Raw genomic sequence first — 16,291 nt, 5'->3', positions numbered from 1 at the left:
CCATCATGTTCAGTCAGATTTATATGGTTGTTACAGCGAGGTAACATATCCTACCAAGAGAATTAGAAGCTAAATCCACATGTTTTTTCTTCTGATCTTGTGTGGCAAAGTAATTTCTCAACCAGCTTTCTTCTCCACCGTGAGGATTCAAATATGTAGAAGAGTAAGGGGAACGATAAGACTATAAGACATAAGAAAAGAATTGGGCCATTCGACCCACTGAGTCTGCTCTGCCATTCAATTATGGCTGATATGTTTTTTATCCCCATTCTTCTGCCTTCTCCCCATAAACCCTGATTCCTTTATTAATCAAAGAACCATCTGGGCCCGATTCTCCGCTCCCCACGCCGGGTGGGAGAATCGCAGGAGGGCCGGGCGAATCACGACACGCCACCCTGGCACCCCCCGCGATTCTCCCACCCCCCCCCCCCCCAAATGGCGTGTCGCGTTTTGCGACACGGCGCTCGGAGAATCGCCGCTCGCTGTTTCTCACGGCGATCGCCGCTTCTCTGGCCCGGATGGGCCGAGCGGCCTGACAAACCCGACCAGTTCACGTCGGCGCCAACCACACCTGGTCGCTGCCGGCGTGAACATCGGCGTGAACTGGTAAGTGTGGGGCCTGTGGGGGGGCGGAGGGAGGATCGAGCACCACGGGCGTGCTCATCAGATGTCTGGCCCGCAATCGGTGCCCACTGATCATCGGGCCGGCGTTTGTAAACGATGCACTCTTTTCCCTCCGCCTCCCCGCAAGATCAAGTTGCCATGTCTTGCGGGGCAGCGGAGGGGAAGACGGCAACCGCGCATGCGCGGCTGATGTCACTTTGGCGCCAACGGCCGCGTCATTCTCTGGGCGCCGCTTTGACGCAAGCGTCAAGGCCCGGTGCCCGAGATTCGCGCACCACCGCTCCTAGCCCCCCGGTGGGGGGAAAATAGGGGGCGAGGAGCGGCCTCCGATGCCGGAGTGAAACACTCTGGGTTTCACTCCGGCGTCGGCCGTTTCTCTCCGTTTCGGAGAATCGCGCCCTCTATCTCTGGCTTAAAGGCACTCAGTGATTTGGCCTTCTCAGCCTTCTGTGGCAAAGAGTTCCACAGATTCACCACCCTCTGGCTGAAGAAATTCCTCCTCATCTCTGTTTTAAAGGATTGTTCCTTCAGTCTGAAGTTGTGTCCTCGGGTTCTAGTTTTTCCCACTTCTGGAAACATCCTCCCCATGTCCACTCTATCCAGGCCTCTCAGTATCCTGGAAGCTTCAATAGGATCCCGCCTCATCCTTATAAACTCCAATGAGTACAGACCCAGAGTCCTCAACCATTCCTCATATGACAAGCTCTTTATTCCAGGGACCATTCTAGTGAACCTCCTCTGGATCCTTTCCACGGCCAACACATCCTTCCTTAGATCCGGGGCACAAAACTGCTCATAATACTCCAAATGGGGTCTGACCAGAGCTTTATACAGCCTCGACAGTACACCCCTGCCCTATCCTAACCCTCCCAACATGAATACTAACATTGCATTTGCCTTCCTAACTGCCGACTGAACCTGCACGTTAACTTTAAGACAATCTTGAAATAGTCATATTGTGCTTCTGATTTCTGAAGCCTTTTCCCATTTCGAAAATAGTCTCTTCCTCCATTCTTTCTACAAAAGTGCATAACCTTACACTTTTCCTCATTATGTTCCATCTGCCACTTCTTTGCCCACTGTCCTAGCCTGTTCATGTCCTTCTGAAGCCCCCCCCCCCCCCCCCCCCCGCTTCCTCAAAGTCCTGTCCCTTTGCATACCTTTGTATCATCTGCAAACTTAGCAACAATGCCCTCAGTCACTTCTTCCAGATCGTTAATGTATGTTGTGAAAAGTTACAGTCCCAACACTGACCCCTGAGGCATACCACTAGTCACCGGCTGCCATTCTGAAAAAGACCCCTTTATCCCCATTCCCTGTCTTCTGTCAGTCTGCCAATCCTCTATCCATGTCAATTTCTTACCCTTAATGCCACAGGATCTTAACTTATTTGACAGCCTCCTTTACACACCTTGTCAAAGGCCTTCTGGAAATCTAAATAGATCTTGTCAACTGGTTCTCCTTTGTCTAACTTCCTTGTTACATCCTCAAAGAAGTGTATCAGAGTTGTCAGACATGAACTCCCCTTGATGAAGCTGTGCTGACTCAGTCCTATTTTATCATGCACTTCCAAGTCTCCGTAATCTCATCTTTAATAATGGACTCTAAAATCTTACCAATGACCGAAGTCAGGATAACCGGCCTACAATTTCTCGTCTTCTGCCTCCCTCCCTTCTTAAACAGGGATTTTACATTAGCCATTTTCCAGTCCTCTCCATGACTCCAGTGATTCCTGAAAGTCACCACCAATACCTGTACAATCTCATCAGCTATCTCCTTTAGTACCTTGGAGTATAGTCCATCCGGTCCAGATGATTTATATACCTTCAGATCTTTCAGTTTGCCCAGAGGTTTCTCCTTAATGATGGCCATGGCACTCACCTCTGCCCCTTGATTCTGAGGAGCTCTGGTTTCCCACTGGTGTCTTCCAGCTGACAGGAAAGATATGGCAAAGCACCCTCTACTGGTTAGGGAGACTGCCAGGGGACAGAGAGTGAAGATTAGCACCAGATCTTTCAGAAGAGAAGGTAGGAAGCACTTTTATCTGCAAAGAATAGTAGACTCCAAAGCTCACTTCTACAAAAAACAATTAATGAGAGATCAAATATTAATTTAAATGTGAGATAAACAGTTTTTCGTTAAGCAAAGTGCCTGTCAGGAAATAGAGGTAGTTTTATATAGTCTATATTTTATTATTGTCACAAGTAGGCTTACATGAACATTGCAATGATGTTAATCCCCGAGTCGCCACATTCCGGCGCCTTTTCGGGTACACTGAGGGCGCATTCAGAATGTCCAATTCACCTAGAAAGCACGTTTTTGGGATGTGTGGAAGGAAACCGGAGCCCCCGGAGGAAACCCAAGCAGACGCAGGGAGAACGTGCAGATTCCGCACAGACAGTGACCCAAGCTGAGAATCGAACCTGGGACACTGGCGCTGTGAAGCAATAATGCTAACCACTGTGCTACCGTGCTGCCCCTATTTCTGGATATAAAAATAAGGCACAGTTTTAAGTGATTTTAATTTTGCGATTGCGTATTCAAAGGATTAATAACGTCAGTTTGGTTCAGGTGCCTGTATGGTAATGAGAGTTTATGACTTGAAACCAAACAGGGCTCAAACGAAAACTAGGTTGTTGCTTAACAACCAGTGGCTACCTTACGTTAGAAATAACTTTTGAGTTTAGTTTTAAGCTGGACCTAGGAAAAACTGGACAGAACCAGGGAGCTAGGGCAAACTTCTCAGACTTCCCAAAAGAACAAATGAAAATCCAGAAACCAGAGTGTTGGGACAAAAGGAAGACAGTTAAGTTAAAGGAACAAAGAACCAGATCAAGGACCTGTTCAGGTGAAGTTAAAATAAAACGCAGAAAAAATTATCTGTATTAAAGAGACAGCTGCAAGACCAAATTTAAAGTGAAGAGTCAGACATCTGAGATAAAGCAAATGTTTGGTGACATTTTAATAGAGTAGTGTTTTCTTGGCATGGTTCACAAACCTGAGAGATTGTGTGGAAGCTTGAATGCACGTGGTAATCAAAGGCAGAGGAATACTGAAAGGAGAGATTGAAATCCTGGAAGTGGATCCTTGGTGAAGGTACCGGACAGAAATCTTTGTTTGGGAGAAGATTCCATTTTTCAAGAGCGAAGTTTGGAAACACTTGTGTAGAAGTCAGAATTCCAGCGAAACCAGTTGGCTCACAGTTTGTCAATCACTTGGGGAGATTTGATGAGGAATCCACAGAAGTTGTGTTGGGTGGTGGACGCTACTTGGTTTCAGAGTTGAAGGTGTTTGACCACAGTTGGTCTTGGTTTACATGGACTATGTACTTACTGACAACATTTGTGTATAAGCTACGTTGTGTAACTTGTATTATCATTATAAATCTGTGTACACGCATAATGATATGGCTGGGGTGAAGGATTAGTGTATCATAGTTAATATCTCCATGTTTAATAAATTTGTTATTCTTTTGTTGAAAGTTAATTGGCCGTGCTGCGACTTCATTCATCCATGTTTCCAAACCAAAAAAAAATTATGATTTATTGAACCAGGGTTCGACTCGGGAATCTATCTGTCCACCAGTAACAACAGCTGGGATTATTACAAAAGATACCAAGGAATATGAACATCTGAATTAGGAGCAGGAGTAGACTACCTGGTACCACTGTGGTAGCACAGCCCCTTTAATTGACTAGCTTGAGCCAATCACATGGGAGCTCGTGAACCCCGGTCAATAGGGAGTTTGTGCAGGGCACTAGGAGCAGGACCCTGGGCACTGTGCGCCAGGGTGCTGAAGTGTTTGAGACCTATTGTATAGCGTTCTATGTCTGTTACTTAACTGCCTTCACCTTTCATCAATAAAGCCCTTTATTATTTACTGGAAGCTTTCGGTTTACATCTCAAGCCACTACATTGGCGATGAGATAAATGCTTTTGGTCATAGCCAACAGCCGCCGTGAACTATGGGGGGAAGGAGTTGAGAAAATGGAGAAGCTCGAGGAAGAGCCGGAATTATTTAAAGCGTGAGTAGAAATTCCTATCATTGGGAAACAAGACCCATTTTACCAAGGAGTTGAGGATTGGAGTCAGAGTACGTTGATCAATCCATTTTTTAAAATCACGAACAAGATCACAGGCGAGGATAAGCAGAAGGTGATATTGCGAACAGAGTACAGGCACCAAATATATAATTTCATTAGAAACCTCACATCCAAGGGGGCACCCAACTCGACGATTTTGACCAGATGTTAAAATTGATTTAAGAACATTTCAACCCACGGTCCTTGATTATCCTCCTGGAAGTTTAACTCTGCCGTGAGGAACCATGAAGAGTCAGTCTAAGCTTTCATAGCCAGACGTCGCCAGCTTGCAGAGCACTGTTATTTTGGGGCTGCGCTCAGTGACACGTTGTGCGATCGGCTAATTTCTGGAGTTTGTGGGATCAGTAACCTTAATATCCAGAAGTGGCTTCCGGCAGAGACCACTGTTAAGTTGGAAAATGTGATCGAGATAGCTCGGGTGACAGAATGTGCCAAAAAAGGCAAAACTGAGCTCCAACACTGAAGGGGAGGTGAACCAACTATGGGGCAGTATGGCTGCAAGGTCCACAGTGAGATAAACAGGCACAGCGCAAAACCAGACATAATCCTTTGGACCAACCGGAACCCAAGGAGTGGAAAGAAGTCAGTGCGTCAATGCAAGTCCGAGGTGAATTACTATCGTTGTGGGGGAAGCCTGGGAGCCAGGGCAGCACGGTAGCATGGTGGTTAGCATAAATGCTTTACAGCTCCAGGGTCCCAGGTTCGATTCCCGGCTGGGTCACTGTCTGTGCGGAGTCTGCACGTCCTCCCCGTGTGTGCGTGGGTTTCCTCCGGGTGCTCCGGTTTCCTCCCACAGTCCAAAGATGTGCGGGTTAGGTGGATTGGCCATGCTAAATTGCCCCTAGTGTCCTAAAAAAAGTAACGTTAAGGGGGGGGGGGTTGTTGGGTTACGGGTATAGGGTGGATTCGTGGGTTTGGGTAGGGTGATCATTGCTCGGCACAACATCAAGGGCCGAAGAGCCTGTTCTGTGCTGTACTGTTCTATGTTCTATATGTCATGTTCGGGAGTTTGTGTGCTTCCGATGCAACTGAACGGGGCACATTCAAGAATCTTGCTGCTCGAGGCAAAGCATTCCAATGCAAAAAAAGAAAGCGCAAGTTCACACCAGAGCTTAAGTGATCATCGTGGGTGGGCAGACTTTCTGATATTTTGATACAGGAACCCAATCTTTAACCTTGAAGAGTACTATAGTCAAGCTTTCGACATATACACCAAGAAAACATTGAAGATCTTGGCAATACCTACAGAGAGAGGAGGCCAATCTGTCTTTGGTTGTAGTGGAAGGACAGAATCCCTTGGGAAGAGGCTAGTTATCGAAGATTAGGCTCAACTGGTTGGAAATCTTCCAAATATCCAAATGCGTCCTTCAAGATGTCTTACGGGGATATGAAGATGTCTTCGACAAGAAACTGGGCTGGATTAAGGGCGCAAAAGCCAAGATATACATCAATCTGGATTCACTGCTCAAGTTCTTCAGAGTCAAGCCAGTGCCATACAATTGCATCCCCTTATGGTTTAAGGGCAGTTTTATCCCACAAAATGGTACATGATTTGGAACGTCCTATCGTCTTTGCCTCAAATAACCATTCAGAAGTAGAATGAAACTAAGGCGAGTTTGAGAAGCAGGGATTAGCGGTTATATACGATGTGAAGAAATTCCACCAATGTCTATAGTTACCATCGATGGTTCAACATACTGACTGACCACAAGCCATTACTGGGCCTGTTAAGAGAAGATAAGCCCATAACCACTGATTTCCTGGGTGAGGGTGCAGTATTGGGTCTTGCAGTTGGCGGCCTACAACTATGCTTTCCAGCAGCCTAAAATGCAAGTTGCTAACGCGGATATATTAAGTCACCTGCCCCTACCCAAGAGCATTCTGCCATCACCTGTACCCGAGGAGATCATTCAGACTTTAAACTTCCGAGACACTCTGCCAGTGTCCGCTGGGCATATCTGCATCTGGAACCAAGGAGACCCTATTCTTTCAAAGGTCAAACGAATAATGCCAACTGGCTGGTGATACAAGAAGCCCGAACAGCTGAGTCCTACTTCACACATCAGGACGAGTTGACATGTGAAGCCGGTGTGATTCTGTGGGGGTCACATGTGGCCAATCCACCTCAGGCCAGGGGACCCTGTTTTAAGGGCTACTATAGCACCCACCTAGGGCAAACAAAGATGAAGATGCTGGCGCGCAGCTACATCTGGAGGCCACCATAGAAAAAGGGCAAGATTTTCCATTTGGGAGATGATGGGCTGGATTCTCCAATCGCTGACGCTGAAATCACGTTCATAAAATCCACATTTATGCCGGAATCGGGAGGGTGGGGTGCCACGCGCCGCGATGATGCCATTTTGGAGGGGGAAGAGCATGTGCAACCTGTGTAAAATAGGCTCCCCCCCCCAATTTGGTCATGAAAATGGATTCTCAGCCCGATCACCGATTGCGGAAACGGTGTCAGGAAAGGGAGAATCCCGCCCTATGTTCCCCTGCTGGACGAGAGTTGCTACCAATTTACGTTCTCCCTGAAAAAGCCAATCTGGAAGCAATTCAGTATTCCTCACCATTCAATTTGAAGCTCTCTTAAGGGGTTACCTTCCTGGCCCACCGGGAGTGCCACCACATCAGGCTCACGTTTGGTAAGACCTGTAGTAATCCCTGCCCATGTGATTCCTGGCCCAGAGGACCGGAGAATCAAAGAGGGCCACAAAATAAGGTGCCGGGCCCACTCAGTGGATCATTAAGTTGCATTCATTTAATCCTCCCACTGGTGCGCAGGTGTCAAAACTGCTGTCAGCGAGGGGCCATAGCATCGCGATTGGATTGGCGCCGATTCTCCGCTGCATTGGGGACCCCTCTATCGGTGGTCCAAGGCCATTGAAGAACCAGTAAAACAGTGCCACCCTTGTCAAATGCAGCAATCTTTGCCGCCTTCCGTCACCCTTTGCAATGGCCAGGCCACGCTTGGACCATGGTCCATGTAGACTATATTGACCTGTTTATGGGCAAGATGTTTTTGGTGCTGATGGATGCCCACTCTAAGTGGCTATTGGTTCAAGAGTTGGGGACCACTGCCTCAGTGGCCATGGTAGATGCCTTGTATGGAGTGTTTGCCATTCATGGGTTTCCTGAACCAATTCTTTTCGTCAATGGCACCTTGTTCACCAGCGATGATTACGTGGATTTTGACCAGGCAAATGGCATACGATGCATGAGTATAGCCCCTGACCACCCAGATTCGAACAGTCTGACTGAGAGAGCCATTTAAACAAGAATGCCATGAAAAAGCAATCTGATAAACCACTTTGCCAGCCGTTGGCTAATTTTCTGTTGTTGTACAACTCAATCCCTCATTCAAACACAAGGGTCAGACCAACTGAGCTGGTTATGGACCATCAGTTGAGAGCCTGATTGGATGGTTTAGCACAGGGCTAAATCGCTGGCTTTGAAAGCAGATCAAGGCAGGCCAGCAGCACGGTTCAATTCCCGTACCAGCCTCCCGGAACAGGCGCCGGAATGTGGCAACTTCGGGGCTTTTCACAGTAACTTCATTTCAAGCCTACTTGTGACAATAAGCGATATTCATTTCATTTTCATCTCTTGTTTCCAAATTTGGCGGGGAAGGTGGAGGCGCGTCAGGCCTCCTGGAAGAGTCAGCTGTCAGAGCAGAGGGGCGACAGGTCGCTTCAGGTAACAGACCTTGTTTTGATCCGTAATGTTGGTTTCAGGCCCACCTTGGTTAGTAGAAGGACGGGTTGTGGTCCAGTCAGGAATAATGTCTTATGTGGTCAATGTTGACGGGAAGACCATCAGAAAGCATGTTGACTATTTCAAGAGTTGAGTAGTGGTGCCCCCAACTTGGAGTCGACAAGTTCAGCTCGTGTTGTAAACACTCCTGTAACTCTTTCCAACCAAGGGGAGCCAGGGACTCCTGATTCTGCACAATCAGTTGCGCCAGGTGAGGCCAATGAGGCCAATTCGCCAGTCACTGAGGTGGTTCCTCCTGCGGTGACACCAACTTAACCACTCAATTGCCCAAAAGATTGCCACGCCTATGGCAGGTCTACGTAGGTGTGGGAGGACCAGAGGTCTCTGGAACGATTGGCTTTTTGATAGACTCTCTTCTTTGTGTTGCCTTTGTTAACAATCGTAGCTGCTGCATATAGTTTTTGGTATAGTTATAACATGGGACTTCAGGGGAGAGGGATGTGGTCGAATGGCCTCTTTAACGGGGTGGCTCCATGGATCACGTGACCGGTTTGGGGCTGTGTGAACCTGGCCAATAGGTAGGTTGTGCAGGGCCCTGGGAGCTGGACCCCGGGCAAAGAAGGGTTCAGACCTGTTGGATACTGTTCTGTGTCTGTTACTTAACTGCCTTTGTCTTTCATCAATAAACCCCTTCTGTTAACTACTGGAAGCCTCCAGTGTATGTGTCGAATCCCCACAGAAGTTATTCAATAAGATCATGGCTGATACAGGGGCTGTTTAGCTCACAGGGCTAATTGCTGGCTTTGAAAGCAGACCAAAACAAGCCAGCAGCACGGTTCGATTCCCCGAACAGGCGCCGGAATGTGGCGACTAGGGGCTTTTCACAGTAACTTCATTTGAAGCCTACTCGTGACAATAAGCGATTTTCATAGTTGTAACCTCAACTTCACATTCCTGGTTGCCCCCGATAACCTTTCACCTCCTTGTTAATCAAGGAGGAAACATTTCTCCTCATTTCTGTCCTAAATGGGCGATCCCTTATTTTTAAATAGTAACCTGGAGTTCTCCCATAAGAGGAAACATCCTCACCACATTCAACCTGTCAAATCTCCTCAGGACCTAAAGGTGGGTAGCACGGTAGCACAGTGGTTAGCCCTGTGGCTACACAGTTCCAGGGTCCCAGGTTTGATTCCTGGCTTGGGCCACTGTCTGCGGAGTCTGCACGTTCTCCCTGTGTCTGCATGGGTTTCCTCTGGGTGCTCCGGTTTCCTCCCACAGTCCAATGATGTGCGGATTAGGTGGCTTGACCATGCTAAATTCCCTTAGTGTCCAAAAAGGTGAGGAGGGGTTATTGAATTACGGGGATAGGGTGGTAGTCTGGGTTTAAGTGGCTGGTCTTTCCAAGGGTTGGTGCAGACTCGATGGCCAAATGGCCTCCTTCTGCACTGTAAATTCTATGTTCTATGTTCTCAGTCACCTCCTACTCTTCCAAACCAAATGGATAACATAAATGGATTAAAGCTTAACCTCTCCAATCTTTCCTCAATAGTCAACCAGCCCATTGCTAGTATTAGTCTAGTAAACCTTCTCTAAACTGCTTTTAATGCATTTACACATTTCCTTAAATGAGGAGACCAATACCATAAGGCCATACTGCACATGGTACTTCACTGGGGCCAGCTCACTTGGCACAAAACCAGCAGCACAAATTCAATTCCTGGACTGGTTGAGGTTATTCATGAAGGCCCCGCCTTCTCAACCTTGTCCCTCACCTGAGGTATGGTGATCCTCAGATTAAACCACCACCAGTCAGCTCTCCCCCTCAAAGGGGAAGGCAGCCTATGGTCACCTGGGACTATGGCGACTTAACCTTTTACTTTTTTACTCCAGATGTGTCCTGTACAACTGAATCATAACCTCCCTACTTTTGTAATCAGTTCCCCTCACAATAAATAATAACATCCAATTAATTTTCCTGATTACTTGCTCTACCTGTATACTAGCCTTTTGTGATTCATGCTCTCGGAATTCCAGACTTCTCCCCACTTCAGTGGTCTGCAATCTCTCGCCATTTAGATAATAAGCTTATTTTTTATTCTTCTCCCCAAAATGGACAATTTTACATTTGCCCACATTATACTCATTATGGGGGCCAAGGCAAGAGTTGGGTCATAGATCAGGCAAATCACAAAGGACTAAGTAACCGTCCATTCTGATGTTGCAAATATCATATTTGTTGCATAAAAATTCTGCTTTCTTCAGCAATGCTTCAGTGCTCCTCCGTTTGAAGATAATATTCTTCATTGACTGCAGCGGCTCTGAGTTACAAGTGGTTTTACTCATTAGGCTATAATCAGTACGTGCAAGTAGAAATGGTTATAATAATTAGACACCCTCATGCTGTGACATTCTCGTCATATGGCTTTGTAGTTGCAGAAATTATAATTGGTGTTTTTGATGAAACTCCATGCATCAGTAGTTAGTGGATATTGAATCCTCTGCAGTGCACTAATATGTATGTTCTCTCTTTAAATGTAGCTCCTCACAGATACCAGCCCCAATATGGAAAAACGTGTCAATAGAATATAGGGTATACTTTATGCTTTACATGATCTTGCACTGAACAATTTTCACATCTCTCATCTTCGTGAGAATTTTAGTCTATCCAATACAGTATGACAAGCTCCTGCTCACTGTCATCTTCAAAGGCCACTGATTTGAATTTTAAATACGTTATCAGAGAGGAAGGAACTACAGAGTGGTGCCCAATGGAATGGGTTCAATCCTCATACTGTGTGTGATGATTCATGGAGGCCTACATCCTCGCCTTACTCCACACGGGAAATTGCAGATGTTGCTGGGTTGTATTGACTGATGTCATGGGACTAATAAACAGAAGGGTTTATTCAACAATCTTAGCAGCTCTTACCTGCTGTGTGTTTTTCCATGTTGGAGGAGAACGCAGCACATAGAACATAGAACATTACAACGCAGTACAGGCCCTTCGGCCCTCGATGTTGCGCCGTCCTGTGAAACCCCTTTAAAGTCCCTCTACACTACTCCCTGGTAGCACAGCGGCTAACACAGTTGCTTCACAGCTCCAGGGTCCCAGGTTCAATTCCAGGCTTGGGTCACTGTCTGTGCATGGGTTTCCTCTGGGTGCTCCGGTTTCCTCCCACAGTCCAAAGATGTGCAGGTTCGGTGGATTGGCCATGATAAATTCCCCTTGTGTCCAAAAAGGTTAGGTGGGGTTACTGGGTATGGGAATAAGGAGGAGGCATGGGCTTAAGTAGCGTGCTCCTTCCAAGGGCCAGTGCAGACTCGATAGGCTGAATGGCCTCCTTCTGCACTGTAAATTTTATGATTCTAACTCCCACACTACTGACACTTCACTTCCTGTCTCCAAGTCATCCCGAATAACATGTGATCACCTGGTCTACATTTTCCTTGTTTAAGTTGGGACAACCGGTACTACAGTTCTATGGCAATTGCAGGTTATAAACTATTGACAGTGCACAGAGCACAAACCTGGGCAATGAAACATAAACTATTTACAATATCCAAATCACTGACTTGGAGGGTGTCGCACTACTGCCTCAGCCGCCAAGGACCCTGGTTCGATCCCGGCCCCGGGTCACTGTCTGTGTGGAGTTTGCACGTTCTCTCCGTGTCTGCGTGGATCTCACCCCCACAACCCAAAAAGATGTGCAGAGTAGGTGGATTGGCCACGCTAAATTGTCGCACAATTGGAAAAAAAAAGGAATTGGGTACTCCGAATTTATTTTTGTAAAGATCACTGATTTGGGCTGCTAGACCTGGCGTATAGCCCATTTTGTCTATCTGTCTCCCCCCCCCCCCCCCCCCCCCCCCCTTCCCGACCTTTTTCAAAACAGCACAGTCTATATGTAAACTAGGTCAGTGCATAGTCCTTGCGCTTCGAATTTGACCTGCTCAGGCACCTGAAGCACGTGATTGTGACATTTGCTTGTGCTTGGGATGTTTTTGGGGTTGTTGTCCTCAGGGTGGATGGCACCAAGCATCTTTACGGTGTTCCCAGTGGTGGCAGGGCATGTTGCATTGGTCTCAGGAGGGACCTCCATTTCTACTGGTGCAATAGGTGCAGATTGCAGATTTGGTCCGTAGTACACTGTGGTGATGGGTGGAGCTGGGTCGGGTACCTGCAGCAGCGGTTGAAACATACATCCGAGGCAATGACAGAGCTGTTTGGTTGTGGGCCATGGCTCTGGAGGTTTGTTGTGGCTGTGTGTAATTTGGATCTTGACCATTTGGCATGGTTCCAGAGGGCAGAGTTTGTGGGCATTCTACTCATAATACCTTTTACCTCTTCATTGCCACTTCATGAGGGTAGCACTCACATTTATCTTTGCGTATATGTGCAGAAGGGCCTTGATAATAGGAATCATTGTTCTAGTACACCTGGAGAACATTCTCTGTGCTGACGAGGGAAGGCCTTGTCTTGGCACATTTCGTACAAGGTTGAGAAGTGCAGCATAAAAGTCAGTCTTATTTCAGACACATTTTTCAGGGTTATGCTTTTCTGAGCACCGTGCCCATTCTTCCAGACTGTTCGATTGTGGGTAGAGGGGGCTGCTTGTGATGTGCTCAAAGAGCCATGTTTGCACAAAGTCCTTGAACTCTCTGAGGACAAACTGCCAAGCATTTTCCATAATCATCACCTGAGGGATGCCATGTGTGGCAATATATCTCTTCAGCTTGCTGATGGCAATGTTGCCTTTAAGGTCGGGCAGATAGTCAGTTTCATACCAACCACAATACAAGTGAACCAGAGCCAAGTGCTGTTTTCCAATTCCATTCGCGTATGTCTGCCACCATGAGCAACCATGGGAAGTCTGCCAACTCATGCAGGTGCAGTGGTTCTTTGGTTTGATGAGGCTTGAGTGCATTACATGGTGCACATCTGGATACTTCCCTTTCTATGTCCACATAAATTGAGGGTCAATAAAATGATTCTTTTACCCTGTACCTTATTGCTTCCAACACTGGATGCCCTTGGTGGAGTTGCTGCATATAATACCTCTGCAGAGAGGTGGGGATGACGAACTGCTGGTCTTGCAGTACAAGTCCATCTTGCATGGTTAACTCCTCGCTCATAGAGAAGACGGTGCAGAGCTCAGGGGCAGCTCCATTGATGACTTGGGCTAGCCTTTCATAATGGCATCAAAGAGCTGCCTGCATGTGAGGTCCGTTTGTAGGGCAGTTTTGAGTTTGCCAACTCTACAGGATGACAATACTTAAATCATCATGAAGTCAATGTCCTCCGCATGACCTGCCTGGTGAGTGCTGAGTAGGTAAGCCCTGGAGAGGACATCAAAAAGGTACAGCTCCTTTCTGCAAATATAGAGGACACTGAGATTGTAACACTATAGCTTGAGCATCATGTACTGCAGTAATGCAGTATGAAGACGCTTTTTGAGAATAGTTATGAGCCGCTGGTGACCTGTTTCACACAGACCACCATCGATGAAGTCATGACTTTTTTGACAAGTGAAGACCAGGGCAAGGAGTTCCTCCTTGATCTGGGTGTAACGCGGTTCAGCGAGGGTCCCTTGATGCAAAGAATTGTCTGCCATTCTGGATACAGACCGCACCAAGGTCAATCTGGGATGAGTCCGCTGATAAGAACACAGTAGTATTATAACACCAGAGGGTTCAGAGTATCTGCTTGAGTTGGTTGAACGCAGTGGTATGGTCTTCCTACCAACACCGTTCAGCAGCTTGGCGGAGGAGAAAATGGAGGGGTCCAGTCACCTCACTGTAGCAGAGAACTAACATGGATAAATATCAAGGGATATTTCAAGGCATGCTTGTCCTCAGGAATAGACATTTATCATATAGCTCTTGCCTTGTCTGGATCTAACTTCACAATATCGGCTGTGGGAAGCTGACCCACACAAGGAACCTGGTTGACCGTGAATCAGCATTTAGCAGGTTTGAGCTTAAACTTTATGCTACTGATTCTATATTATGTTCTTACATTGTGCACCCCGAGTCCAGAATGTCATCAATAATGATTTCACACAGTTGTCCTGCAAAGACCTGCTCTATGCACCATTGGAAGACCTCACTGCCAGAGATACCATCAGGAATAGAGAAGAAATTATATCTGCCTACCGGATGTAGACGTGTACATAGTGATTCTTCATCCAGCGGGATGTGCTATCCTTACCTGGTCTGGCCGAAATGTGACTCCAGACCCACAACAATGTGGTTGACTCTTAACTTCCCACTCAAGGGCAATTAGGGATGGGCAATAAATGCTGGCACAGCCTGCGATGCCCACGTCCCATGAATAAATAAAAATTAACGTGCACTTTATATCCAAGATGATGAAAACTTTAGCATTGGGCATGTCAACTATGACCTATTCAGCCATTTCAGCCATCCTCATGGGGTGATGAGGTCTCAGCAGTGCCTTGTTTAGGTAAACTGGGTCGATGCAGATCCTGACTGCTGTCATTTTTTACCGCAGCTACCATCATAAAAACCCACTTTGTGGCCTTGTCTATGGGGGCTATGACACCCAGTCTTGTCATCAATCATTGATTACTTTCTCTTTTATCGCAAGGGGCCCTCTTCTTGGAGCACAGACAGCAGACATTACCAAGTCATCCAGCCTCATATTATATTAACTATGCATCTTGGACTGGATGACCTCCTTTTGTACTGTGCCATAGTCCAAGATTGCGGACATAAGACGAAGCTGGAAATGTGGAGGTCCTGCTGAATTTAGTGCCAGGACCTTATTATCATATTTTTATTCAATGTTCTTGATTGACAGGGTGACCAGGCCTCCAGACAGGGAAACTAAAGGTAGAAGGTCTCGGAAATTGTAGAGGATCGGGAGACAAGAGTGTGGGAGGGGAGCAGTCATGAGGGAGAGATTTGTGTGTGTGTGTGTGTGTGTGGTGGGGGGGGGGGAGTTGACAGCAGATTTCAATATGACAGTTCACAAGAAATGCTAAAAGAACTGGCGGGATTCTCATGATTCAGAGTTCACCCTCACTTACTATGAAAGTCGTGGAACTGATGTGCAGCACTACACATTTGTGCGGTAGGCAGATTGCCTTTTTGGCTTGGTAGCAGCATCCTCTTGGTGGAAACCATCACTTACGTTGCAGCTGCATAGTTGCAGCATGAAATGGCTGAGTTTATTCCAGTGCAATGCCAGGTACATGGGCTATATGTCTCAATGTTTCAAGTAGGTCACTCCTTTGACTGTTCGCTATAGGTGGACTCCCGACTATACTCAACTAACTTGTGCTTGCAAAACTCAGAACATAATCATCATTGTTAGATGCAATTCTGTGATTGAGCTGCATTTACTGAACAATCCCGAGTATGCTAAGAGTTACTCTAATGACAGATTTATCAATGCGGCTCAGAATATAGCTCACGTATGCTTGTTAGAATCTACATACATACATAAATATATGATCAGATATATTCTGATCTGGCAGGTGGCAAGTGTTGCACAAACCAATTCCCAAAGGGAAACTTGGCAAGCCATCACAATGCTTTTCTTTTTGTATTTTATCACAGGTACATACGTATACAGGAGCCACAAATTTCAGTAAAACCTGTGGAGATTTTAAATATTAAATTAATACATTCATTAACAAAAGAAAAGAAAACTTAAACACACAGGATTACATGTGCACAGTAAAAATTAGTTCAACAGAACATTACCCCCAAAAGATTCTATAGGCTCATAAATAAACAACCCTTTAGGCAGCGATCCTTACAGACATTTAATCTATTCAAAAAATCTGATAATTTTTCCACAAGGTAACCCACTTTTGCCGGAGGGG

Source organism: Scyliorhinus canicula, chromosome 1, assembly GCF_902713615.1.
Source record: "Scyliorhinus canicula chromosome 1, sScyCan1.1, whole genome shotgun sequence".
NCBI lineage: Eukaryota > Metazoa > Chordata > Chondrichthyes > Carcharhiniformes > Scyliorhinidae > Scyliorhinus > Scyliorhinus canicula.
The sequence above is the reverse complement of the archived record's forward strand: the minus strand, read 5'-3'. Positions refer to the sequence as shown.